General features: G+C 41.6%; 1 protein-coding gene across 12 annotated transcripts in view; it reads right to left on the minus strand.

Moving 5' to 3' along the window:
• Positions 1–12,169, minus strand: part of cacna1c (calcium channel, voltage-dependent, L type, alpha 1C subunit) — a 373,377-nt gene that overhangs the window by 192,405 nt on the left and 168,803 nt on the right. The window lies entirely within an intron of this gene.

Genomic DNA, 12,169 nt, shown 5'->3' on the forward strand with positions numbered 1-12,169 from the left:
TTATGTTTTTTTGTCACTTTTTTGATGGATTTTTGTCATTTTTTTTTATGGATTTTTGTCACTTTTTTGTCGGATTTTTGTCATTTTTTTGATGGATTTTTGTCATTTTTTTGATGTTTTTTTGTCACTTTTTTGATGGATTTTTGTCATTTTTTTGATGTTTTTTTGTCACTTTTTTGATGGATTTTTGTCATTTTTTTTGATGGATTTTTGTCACTTTTTTGATGGATTTTTGTCATTTTTTTGATGGATTTTTGTCAATTTTTTAATGTTTTTTTGTCACTTTTTTGATGGATTTTTGTCATTTTTTGATGGATTTTTGTCATTTTTTTAAATGTTTTTTTGTCACTTTTTTTATGGATTTTTGTCATTTTTTGATGGATTTTTGTCATTTTTTTGATGGATTTTTGTCAATTTTTTGATGGATTTTTGTCACTTTTTTGATGGATTTTTGTCATTTTTTTGATGGATTTTTGTCATTTTTTTAATGTTTTTTTGTCATTTTTTTTAATGTTTTTTTGTCACTTTTTTTAAGGATTTTTGTCATTTTTTGATGGATTTTTGTCACTTTTTTGATGGATTTTTGTCACTTTTTTGATGGATTTTTGTCATTTTTTGACCTACATGATGACATAATATCAGCTCCATCATCTCACAGGAGGCTTCACGATGAGACGCCGAGCCTGAATTCATTGCCGTCCACTTGCTCTTATCGCTGCCCCCTCCCTCCTCCCTCCCCTCCCTCCTCCTCTCTCTCCCAGCAGAAATCACCATACAATATCATTTTCCAGCTCGCGCGACTCAAAGGCCGGCCATCGGCGCGTTAGTCACGGAGAATTATCAATTAGCGCGGATGAAATGGCCACTTGAAAGACCCTCTCCAAACTCTCTCGCTGCCTCTTCTGTTTCGCGCCGCCTCCCCCTCCGTTTGATTCACTCGCTCGGGGAAGCACTTCCTCGAAAAAGCACGTCCAGGAACCGCATGTTTCGTGTTAAATGGTGATTAAGTGGCTCACAGATGTGCAGGGCGCTCCCGAGCAGAGATGGGGGATGTTCATGTTTGTTTAAATCATAGACTTGCAGAAAGGAAACGACAGGCACGGTGTAAATGTTGGATGCGTTATATGGATGGCAGTGAGTGAGGGATTTAGGAATCATAGAAGAAGTCTGGGGTATCTGCTGAGAGTAGCGTTCTCCTGGCGCCTTGTCTTTTATTCACAAACCTTTCAGATAGCGATTTTTGGGCGACACGGAGCACCACTCCAATTGGCTTGTTGCACGGTGTGGCTATGCTAGTTCCTTTGACCTGAAGGTGTGAGCGCCTGGACTTCCTGTCTGTTTTCTTTTCCTGGAATAATAATCATATTTTCTAAAGATTACGTTGTGGGCGGTGAAGTCCCGGTAGATGATCATTTACTGTGTTCAAATCATGATGTAACGAGTTCACAGAGACGCCTGTGATCAAAAAGGATTGATAGTAGGGCTGTGCAATTAATCGAAATTCGATCACGATTTCGATTACAACAGTAAACGATTACAAAATTAGCATAATCGCAAAAAATCGATTATATTGTTTTTTTTTCAATATATATATTTTTTTTTTAAATATTTTTTTTTTACATTTTTTTTTCTAATTTTTAATTTTGGGATTTTTGTCACTTTTTTGCTGGATTTTTGTCACTTTTTTTTTAAATGGATTTTTGTATTTTTTTGCTGGATTTTTGTCATTTTTTTGATGGATTTTTGTCACTTTTTAAATGGATTTTTGTATTTTTTTGATTGATTTTTGTCATTTTTTTGATTGATTTTTGTCATTTTTTTGATGGATTTTTGTCACTTTTTTGATGGATTTTTTTAAAGGCAACAAATAATCGTTTGAATAATCGTGATTTCAATTATGACAAAAATAATCGTGATTATTATTTTTTCAATAATCGAGCAGCCCTAATGGATAGTTTGTCTTGAAGCTAAAGGCTAACATGCTATAAAAGAATATATATATAAAGGCACTATTTCAAGTTGTGTAACGCATTAACCCCTTAACTCCCACCTGAACCGAGCACATTTTCTCGACGAAAACAATGATGGAAAAGTGGCAAAAATGTCACAAGAAATTGACAAAAAATTGACGAAAAATTACAAAAATGTGACAAAAAAATGACCAAAAAATGACAAAAATGTGACAAAAATGTGACAAAAAAAATGACCAAAATGTGACAAAAATGTGACAAAAATGTGACAAAAAAATGACAAAAAGATGACAAAAAAATGACAAAAAAATGACAAAAAGATGACAAAAAAAATTGCAAGAATGTGACAAAAAATGACAAAAAAATGACAAAAAAATGACAAAAATGTGACAAAAAGATGACGAAAAAAAATTGCAAAAATGTGACAAAAAAATGACCAAAAAATGGCAAAAAAGGGACGAAAATGATCTGATGACGTGAGGAAAAAAGATCCTCTCGGCTCAGGCGGGAGTTAAGAGGTTCAATTAGCCTTTAGCTTCAAGACAAACTCCCTGATCCTCACAAACATAAACGTCTCCTCTATGGAAACATCTCTACCAGGAACTCACTGGTCTGAGCTCATCTTAATGGAAATTAACACGAACAGGAAGTACTAGCGCCCACAGCTTCAGCTCAGAGGAACTAGCGTAGCCACAGCCGATACCACAGGATGTCAATGGAAAACATTAGCGAGGCCTGTACAAAGAGGCGAAGACCCGAACCAGTCACAGCTCATTACGCTATATAAATAAAGGTCTGTGCTTTAAGTGTCGCCGCTTAATTCTGTCAATGTTCTGACTCTAAAGACTTAAAGAACAACTAACCCCCAAATCAACTTTTTTTTCTAGCTAAGTTGTATAAATGGGTATCTTATAGTGTTGTCTACGTGTATATGTCACTATTTTAACAATTTAGTGCAAATTTGTTGAAATCCTGTCTTTGTGTCCCAAACCGTCTGTGTGGCGCCATCTGCAGCGAACTGTCGGTACTGCATTTGATTTTTTGAATTCGGCACCCAATTAGCGGAGGGGAGAGAGATGATGTCAGGAGGCGAGAGATGATGTCACGGGCCCTGCCGCTCTGGGCTATAAAAAGGCTCAGTCTCGCTCACGCCCCCGTAGCGAGTTGGTGTTGGAATAACGAGAGAATATTATCATCGATTGTCAGGTTTGCGATTAGTTATCATAGCATTTAGGTAGATTTTATTAGGATAGCTTTTTTATTATAAATAAGTGTATAGTTTTAGTAGTGTTAGTTGTTGAATATTGTAGTTGTAGTCACTAGTTGCTTTTATTGTTAGATTAGTTAGCTCAGTTTAGCTTAGGGCGTTTGTTAGTATTGCTTTTAGTGGTCTATCGTGTATAATTTAATTGTTAGTTGTTAATTGTACTGTGTTAGGATGGGGAGGAAGTGTAGCGTAGTGGGGCTGGAGTTTGCAAAGACCATTTTACGTGCTGATTCCTTCGCCAACTTCACCGAGGTTGAACTGGGCTATGCTAGTCTTCTCCGTTTGAAGAGCGAGGCCGTCCCCACAGACACTGCTGCCCCGCCAACAATGTGAGGTGAGTGAGAAAAATAATGATTTACTCATTTTGGATTTGGTAATAATTGCATTGATTGTAGCTGCTGTAAAAAGAGGCACTTGGTTCACTTGTCCCGGTCATTTCTGTCAGTAGAAGCTACTTTGCTCACAGATTGAGTCATGTACAGTATATAGAATTTTTATGTGCACGTCAGAATAGATCGTTATTGTAGTGTCTCAAACAAATGCGCTGTTTTGGCCTCTGATAACACCAATCACATGAGTCGTGTAGATCTGTTGAAAAATATGGCGTGTAAATAGACTCTGCAGCGTCAGCTCCAGGCGACGTGTCCCGCACTCGCTCACTTTGGCTGAGGAACAGCAGCCACCGGTTATAAGCGCGTCTACTCGCTGCCCGGGGCAGCCTGCTAATGCATCAGTCTGCAAAGTTACGCCAACACTGTGCGCAAATGTGCATGAGTCTGAGCACCAAACTAATCGAAGTTTGACATGACTGTAGCTTTTGACAGTAGCTACAAGCTAGCCTGTAAAGCTAACGTATAGCTAGAACGTACTGTGTGTCGGAGGCTAAACTGACCGGCTCCGTGCGCGCTCTGCTCCCGTTTGATGCTCGAATGCGGTCAGTGAGGAGAGGGCTGACCACTCCAGGTGGACCGTGTGGTCAGTGAGGAGAGGGCTGACCACTCCAGGTGGACCGTGTGGTCAGTGAGGAGAGGGCTGACCACTCCAGGTGGACCGTGTGGTCAGTGAGGAGAGGGCTGACCACTCCAGGTGGACCGTGTGGTCAGTGAGGAGAGGGCTGACCACTCCAGGTGGACCGTGTGGTCAGTGAGGAGAGGGCTGACCACTCCAGGTGGACCGTGTGGTCAGTGAGGAGAGGGCTGACCACTCCAGGTGGACCGTGTGGTCAGTGAGGAGAGGGCTGACCACTCCAGGTGGACCGTGTGGTCAGTGAGGAGAGGGCTGAGCTCTCCAGGTGGACCGTGTGGTCAGTGAGGAGAGGGCTGACCACTCCAGGTGGACCGTGTGGTCAGTGAGGAGAGGGCTGACCTCTCCAGGTGGACCGTGTGGTCAGTGAGGAGAGGGCTGACCACTCCAGGTGGACCGTGTGGTCATTGGGCGCTCACAGATGTGAGCTGTTCTTACGTGCTTTTAGAATCAGTATAGTTGTTATTGCCATTGTTGTTGAACAGGTTCACAAAGTAGGATAAATTCTGATAATTATGTTCATGTTGACAAGTTTTCTGAAGTGAACCAAAGTTTACACCTATTTGGACGCAGCTATTCAAAATGCCAAACCATTTGGAAGTTTTTAGTAGCCGACTGTAGCCAGAATTAACCTGATACAAATATTTGGTTGATCTGCTATAGGGTGGCATATTCTGAAGTATATCCTAGGTTGTATTCCTATAAATCATCAATACAAACAATGTGTTTGCATGTCACTTGTGTGTGCACTTTATAAATATTATTTATTGTTATGTTTTCAGCCAAAAGTGAGCAGAGAGAAATGTCCAGACTGATCCAGTCATTACAAGGCATGCAAGTGTCCAGGCCAATGTGAAGCCGAGCAGGCGACGCAAAGGTGAAATCTATTTATCCTTTATACAGCACTGTCATTTTATGTATAAAACAGTCTACACTTTTGTTTTTTTATATACTGTAGTTAGACACAAGTTGTGTAATTACTGCCTTTTTAAACGTGTTTTTTTTGTTTGTGTTTTGTACAGCTACTCAAGCCCGGACCGCTTACACAAGCGTCGGTTGTGGGACAGGGGACCTGATGGAAATCCCTCTTCCTGACAGTCCCAGAGCAGCCTCTACATCTTTAAAAATGAAGCCTGTATATGTTCTGTCAGATATGTCACAGGAAGGTATATGCAGCACCACTTTCTGTTTCTAGAAGCTGAAAACTTACTGCATGTATATTTATTACAGTTGGTATTGTATAACATAACCAGTCAACTTTGTCTGTTCAATTTGTTTATTGCACACATCTATGTAGACCAAGTGAGTGGCACATGCAGCTCAACCTCAAGTGAAATGTGAGCTGTAAGTTTGTAGTAAGTTTTACCAAAGAAATTGTGCTATAATTTGGAAATTGCACTGTTGTAAGAGCCAGAAGTGCAGAATCAAGTACTGGTACAAAACAAGATCTATAATTTTCATTAATATTTCAATATTCAACTAAAAAAGCATTCATATAAATACTTCATTATAGTCTTTACTCTACAGTGTCATCATTCAGTGGTAGTTTAGTGTATGTGTTAACGTTGGTTAAACCTTTTAGTTCACTAAATTTAGTAATAGAAATTACTTCAGGCTATTTACTTAGGGCTAACTGGCTCTTTGGGTTCACAATGTTACAGTCAAGCCTTTAGAGAAACATGACCTGAATGATTCTGTCTCACATCTTCAATGGCAAACCAAAAACAATTTCAAAAAGACAGTGTTCCTGCTCAATAATACAGGCCTACATTTATTTATTTGATATGTTTTGTGCACTTTGCTGTAAGAAAAATAATAAAAATCTTTGTAACACAAATAGCCACGTCTCTATATCACACACTCTGCTGAGGACACTGAGATACATCTCCCATGTTCACGTAGACCACAGCAAAAGTCTACATCTAAAATAGATCGGTAAATTCTGAAGCAGCCAGGACAGTTACGTCCCTTAGCTGCGATGCTAACGTCGATCGAGCTCAATGCTAAGCCGCTAGCTTTGTAAATGACAGAGGAATAAATGACCCAGCGCCTCAGGTACAAGGCCGCTGTCTGCCACGATGCCCCCCCTGTGTAGAGAGAGCTGTCGAGCTGTCCCAGTGGAACAAGTTGCTAAATAAGTTAGCTCGCTGGAACTCCATGCTCCCATGGTCGGACTTTGTTTACGAGGAGCGGTGCAGGTGCAGCGTCGAAGTCAGAAGCCTCAAGCCCCTCCCACCCCTCACCCCTCCCGCGTGCCCCTTAGTCCTCCAGGCAACGCCCCCTTTCTGTTGAGATTTTCAAATCTGAGGCTCTGATACTGAGGCTCTGGAAGGAGGGGTTAGTAGCCCTTTAATGAAGGCACCAAAACGAATGCACAAATGTACCGTAAATTCTGTAATACTGGCCTGTACTCCATCAGAGGCCGGGTCTCCGACAGGGGCCGGGTCTCTGACAGTGGCCGGGTTCGCGGCTGGCGGAGGCAAATTAAAGCCGGTCTCTAAAACAGGCCGGGGCTTTTATTAGAAACTATAGCAGTAGAAATATTCCCCATGTTAGGAATTTGTCTCATACTGGTGTAAATGAAAACTCAGGTGCAGGAAGTAACAAACTGAACCCGGGCCGAGGGGGACGCTGCGGAGGAGCTGATCCCAGCGTAACTTTGACACAGATTTAGCCACTTTTCAAACCTCCTGTGACCATATTTGAAAACAGGACAAATGCTGTGTGACCCTCCAGGGTTTTAATAAAGTCTCCATCGCGTCTTCAAAGCACGTCCAGCTGCTCCGTGTGCAGGTCAGTCCCACGCCTCAAAATAACTCCTCCCATCAGCGCGAGCGTCTCGTCTTCTCTCGGGTCAGTCTCATGATCGATCACAAACACAAACGCTCCGTCTAAACTCGCCTTTTACACAAGATAACGACAAATAATCCGGTCCGCGGTAAAAACGAAACAGAAACCTGCAGTGACACTGATGTCAAAGCTCCGCTAACAGCAACGAAACACTTCCTGTTGTCCCGACAAAATAAAAGGCGTCAATGTTCCAGCCGCTGGGAGAGGGTTTGAAATGTTACTTAATAAATGAACCTAATATTTTAGGTGCAAATGGACACAAATCTCGTTTTTCTTCATTTTCCTGGTCGTCCGGGCTGCCCCCCTGGACTCTGTGGAGGAGGTGAGGGACAGGAGGGTGTTAGCCAAGCTCACCTCCATCATGGACAACACCTCCCACCCACTGAATTGCAGTATTCCAGACTGGGGCGGAGTTTGAAGATGCTTTTGAGATGATAAAAGGAGATTCTACAGAGATTTTGTATGTGGCGTTCAAATGACAAAAGGGGGTCAAAAATGACTCCCAGGTTGCGAACAGTGGAGGAAAGGTGGAGGCGGAGTCCAGAGAATGCAATATCAGAAATAAGGGAGGATTTGAGTTGGTTTCTGCCATCCACGCCTTTGTCTGGTCTGAATGTCCTAATTCTAGCTGTGAAGCACAAGCGCTAACCACTGCACCACCGTGCCAAGTCATAGAACTCCAAAATCAGGATTTCATACAGCTATACTGTAGATTTTGATATAGCGCTAGCCACAGCGCAGACAATTTGCTGTGGATGATGTTTTTAGACAAATACAAAATTGTTTTTGGATTGGTATTGGGTCAGGGACTCACCGATACGACACCTGAGATAACTGTCTTATATAAAAGCAAAAGTTGGCAGGCTGATTTCAGGACGTTGTGTGGTTTCTCCATCGTTAAAGGGATGTTTCAGGATGTTTGACATAGGGCCTCATTTCCTAGTTATCCAGAGTTTCTGGAGATGTTTTTTTTTTGTAATTCATGCAGTTCTTATATTTGAAGAGTTTTGTGGCGCTAGGCTAGTGCAAGGCTAGCACATTTCTATGGTATCAGCTAGCCTGCATTAAAAACAGTGTGACCCGCTCCACAGAGCACCTGAGGCAAATCACTGATAACACCAGACTAACCATATACATGTCTGTGTCGAGAGAATCATTTGAACCATTTTGCATTTAAAATAACTTATATTTGAGCATCAGCTTCGTGGTTGTATAAGCTACGCGGTGTCGGAGTGATCTGCTAGAAAATAGTCCCTCAAAATGCGATCATTCATGTGATGCAGGTCAGTTATATTCCAAACTCTATGGACACAGACATTTATATGGTTAGTCTGGTGTTATAAGTGATTTGCCTCAGGTGCTCTGGAGCGGGTCACACTGTTTGTAATGCAGGCTAGCTGATACCATAGACATGCACTAGCCTTGCGCCTCTAAACTCTTCAAACATAAGAACTGCATGAATTACAAAAAAAAATATCTCCAGAAATCAGCAACACTCTGGATAACGAGGAAATGAGGCCCTGTGTCAAACATCCTGAAACATCCCTTTAACAAAGCCAGGGAGGGTTCACTGTTAACATACAGGGTTCAGTTCACCACACCTGCATATCTGACCTCACAAAAAGCAAAGGGGATCAGAACGAGCGCGGTGAAGGTGTATAATATACAGAGTCTGGGCTGGCACTTTAAGTGGTGCGTTACTGAAACAAAACACCAGTGGAGGCATATTTTTGATGGGGATATAAAAACTCAAACGACTTCTGGACCTCAGGTAAAGATCCTCCACGTCATTAACTCAGAAGGTGATCATTTCAGCTTCCAGGTCCCGAGGTGATTCTCGCGCCGCATAAAATGATACGACGGTGTTTTTAGAGAATAAAGGCGGCGCCAAAGCCTCCACCCACACCCGCATTAAGGGGAGACACTACAGGCAAAACTCCATTTGTTCAGTTTTCAGGTTTTGGGCCAAATCTGTCTCTGAACATATAAGCTTTCACCCGGAAACAGAAAATATACCTAATCTTCACAATAACATGTTTAAATATTGCGCTGATTCAATGTTCCCCCATAGACTTATATGGGAGAACACAATTTCAAGGGCCTTTTTCTCAAAACACATTTTTCTGTCATTGTGGCGACACTATGTCCACGTCAGTCGGACCTAGTTTAGTTTAGTTTAGTTTAGTTTATTTGTTCATTTGAGCAGTTAAAATTCTGCTCAAAAGGAGTGGGCCGAAGCAAAAGCTTATAGACGCCCACCCCGAAATCATTACAATAAAAGTGTATATCACAACAATAGTACAAAAGAACATATTACAAAGTATGAGAGCCTTGGAACACAGCATGCACACACATGAACACAATGTACCCGCCTGTGATTTAACACATTATGATACAATGATACATTTAGCAACATCATACTTGGATTTGCCTCCTTAGCGAGGAACCTGTTACATTTCAAAGCGTCTGTTTTAACACGGACCACACTTACAAAGCACTTAAGGGAATGTTCATGTAATTAACAGAATTTAGCAGAAGAGAAACGAAGCACAACTACAACAACAGTCTCGTTACATATACAATGTTTGGTACAAAGCAAGTTACAAACGGCGAACGATTGTCAGTCGAATGGTTATCAATGTCATCAATCAATGCCAATGAATTATGTAATATGTAGTAACCTAAAGGACCTAAAGACTTCACATTTTCCAGCCTTGGACTGAACAATATTTGGAAGATTTTTTCAGAGGGATTTTTTATTATTTAATCCCTTAAGCCCCATTTATTGAGTTTTGAATGTCAGGCAAAAATTACCTTTTTACAAATTTTTCCACTAAAATTTCTAAAATTTCTAAACTTAGGAATATGGTCTCACATAATGATTTGGAGTTTATCATCCATGCATTTGTGTCTTTCATGTCTTAACAAGAAGGAGCTTCTCGACTGCAATTAGTGCAAAACTCTGCAGCGAGAGTTCTGACCCGCACAAACAGGAGGACCCACATATCTCCTACTTTAAACCAGCTTCATTGGCTGCCAGTGTCCTTTAGGATCAAGTTTAAAACTCTGGTTCTAGCCTTCAGAGCCGTGCATGGTCAGGCTCCTCCTTATATCAATGCTCTGGTCCAGCCTTACACCCTGTGAGGCTCTGAGGTCTGAGGATCAGAATCTGCTAAAGGTTCCACGAACGAGTTTTCGTACTAGAGGCGACCGATCCTCCCAGGCTCTGGAATGATCTTCCGCCCTCTTTGCGCTCGATTGACTCTGTTGTTTCTTTCAAAAGCGAACTTAAGACACATTTATTTGTTCAAGCTTTTAACTAGCTACTTTTGGGCTGCTGTGATTTCTGTGTTGTTGTGACCCCTTTTTATATTGTATGTAATTTCTGCTTTTACTGTGTTGTGAAGCACTTTGTGGCCTTTGCCTGTGAAAGGTGCTATATAAATAAAGATTACTTACTTACTTACTTACTAAAAAACTTAAAAAGCTTATTTTAAAACTAAACAAGAAATCCTAAATCCCCTCTGAGAAAGTCTTGGTAACTCATTCATCAATAAAATGAAACCATAAGTTTGAATGTAGCTCTGTCCATTATTCACATTTTGTCGCCGAAAAGATGGGCTAGGCATAAAACACCTTGTTCTTATATGAAAAGATAAAATGACAGAAAACTTGCCATGTATTTTTTTCTCACATTTATGCCAGTGATCGACAGCAACAGTTTCAAATTGATATCTGTAAATATACATGTTTTCCCTATTCACCTGCAGTGTCTCGACTTTACTCCATTCCAAAAGTATTAAAAAGAAAAGAAACTCCGACACTACAGATGTGATCCGGAGGCACGACCCTGTCCCTGTGACGTTAATAATTCCCTTACGTAATTCTCTCCCCCTTTGCGAATAGGGATGAAGAAATGTCCCTTCGATCGATGCAGGAGTTTGGATGTGGGCTTCAGGCGGTGGGGCAGGTACACGGGCTCTTTCCCCCTTATGCTGCCCGTCCCGGTGGGAGCTCAGTCTGTCACTCCACATCCATATGCACTCAGTCACACACAAGCCAGAGTGGGCATGTCACAGCTCGCCACTCTCACCTGCCGGGCTCCAGCTGACATTCTGCAGCCCCGGCACCAACGACTGAGAGTCCTCGGACATGTGGATGTGGTGCATGAGTGAGGGAGGGGTTTGTCTCAGAGCAGCTGTGGCCTCAGTGAAGTGCAGCTGCAGAGAGTGAGTGAAGGGAGAGGTTTACCTTGAAAGCATTGACTGAAATTAAGTAAATGCAACGAATTTGTGTTTTGGTGTTAGTCCTGAGCCACTGTGACTGAGCAGTATGTTGATGGAGGTCGGGGAAACCGGAGCACCTGGTAGAAACCTGTCTGTCTGCCTTCAGTGCTCCTCTGATCCTCTGAAACGGTGCAGCACTTCCTGGGTTTGTCCCTTCTGGGAGGAGTGTTTCGGCCCCAGGCCTCCAGGCTCCCTCCTTTCTTTTTGTACTTCGGCCGGGCCTCGCTAGTCTCCACATTTGATATTCTGAGATTATTAGTGATTACAAAGAAATGTCCAACCCGTCACACAGTTCAGCTGTAGACCAGTGGTTCCCAACCCATGCCAAAAACTATGGCCACTACAAATGTGTAAAATAATGAATGCTAAAAATAATTTCAAACAAACTGCAATTGGAGTGTTTGATGCACCCGTGCTCCTTTCTTATAAACTACAACGACAATATTTTCGCTAAACTCAGGGAATAGAATTCAAGAGACAGTGGAATAATTATGGATAAATATTAGGGGTTCAGCTCTAACGGTTTGGTTCACGGTGCAGGACCCGTGGTTTGGTGCATCACGGTAGTGTACAATAAAACAAATAATGAGTAGGTTTTGAACTGAAATAGCCTAATGATCGTTATTAGACAGTATTTATAACCTTACAATAAAATTGGCAATGCGTTCAAAGTTGCTTTAGAATAAAATGTACCTCTGGGCTCACAAGACGTGAAAGCAAAATAGAAAACAAATGGTACAGCAGCAAAGTGAAAAAAAAAAGAAAAAACCTAC

This window comes from Gobius niger (assembly GCF_951799975.1).
Source record: "Gobius niger genome assembly, chromosome: 2".
Lineage (NCBI taxonomy): Eukaryota > Metazoa > Chordata > Actinopteri > Gobiiformes > Gobiidae > Gobius > Gobius niger.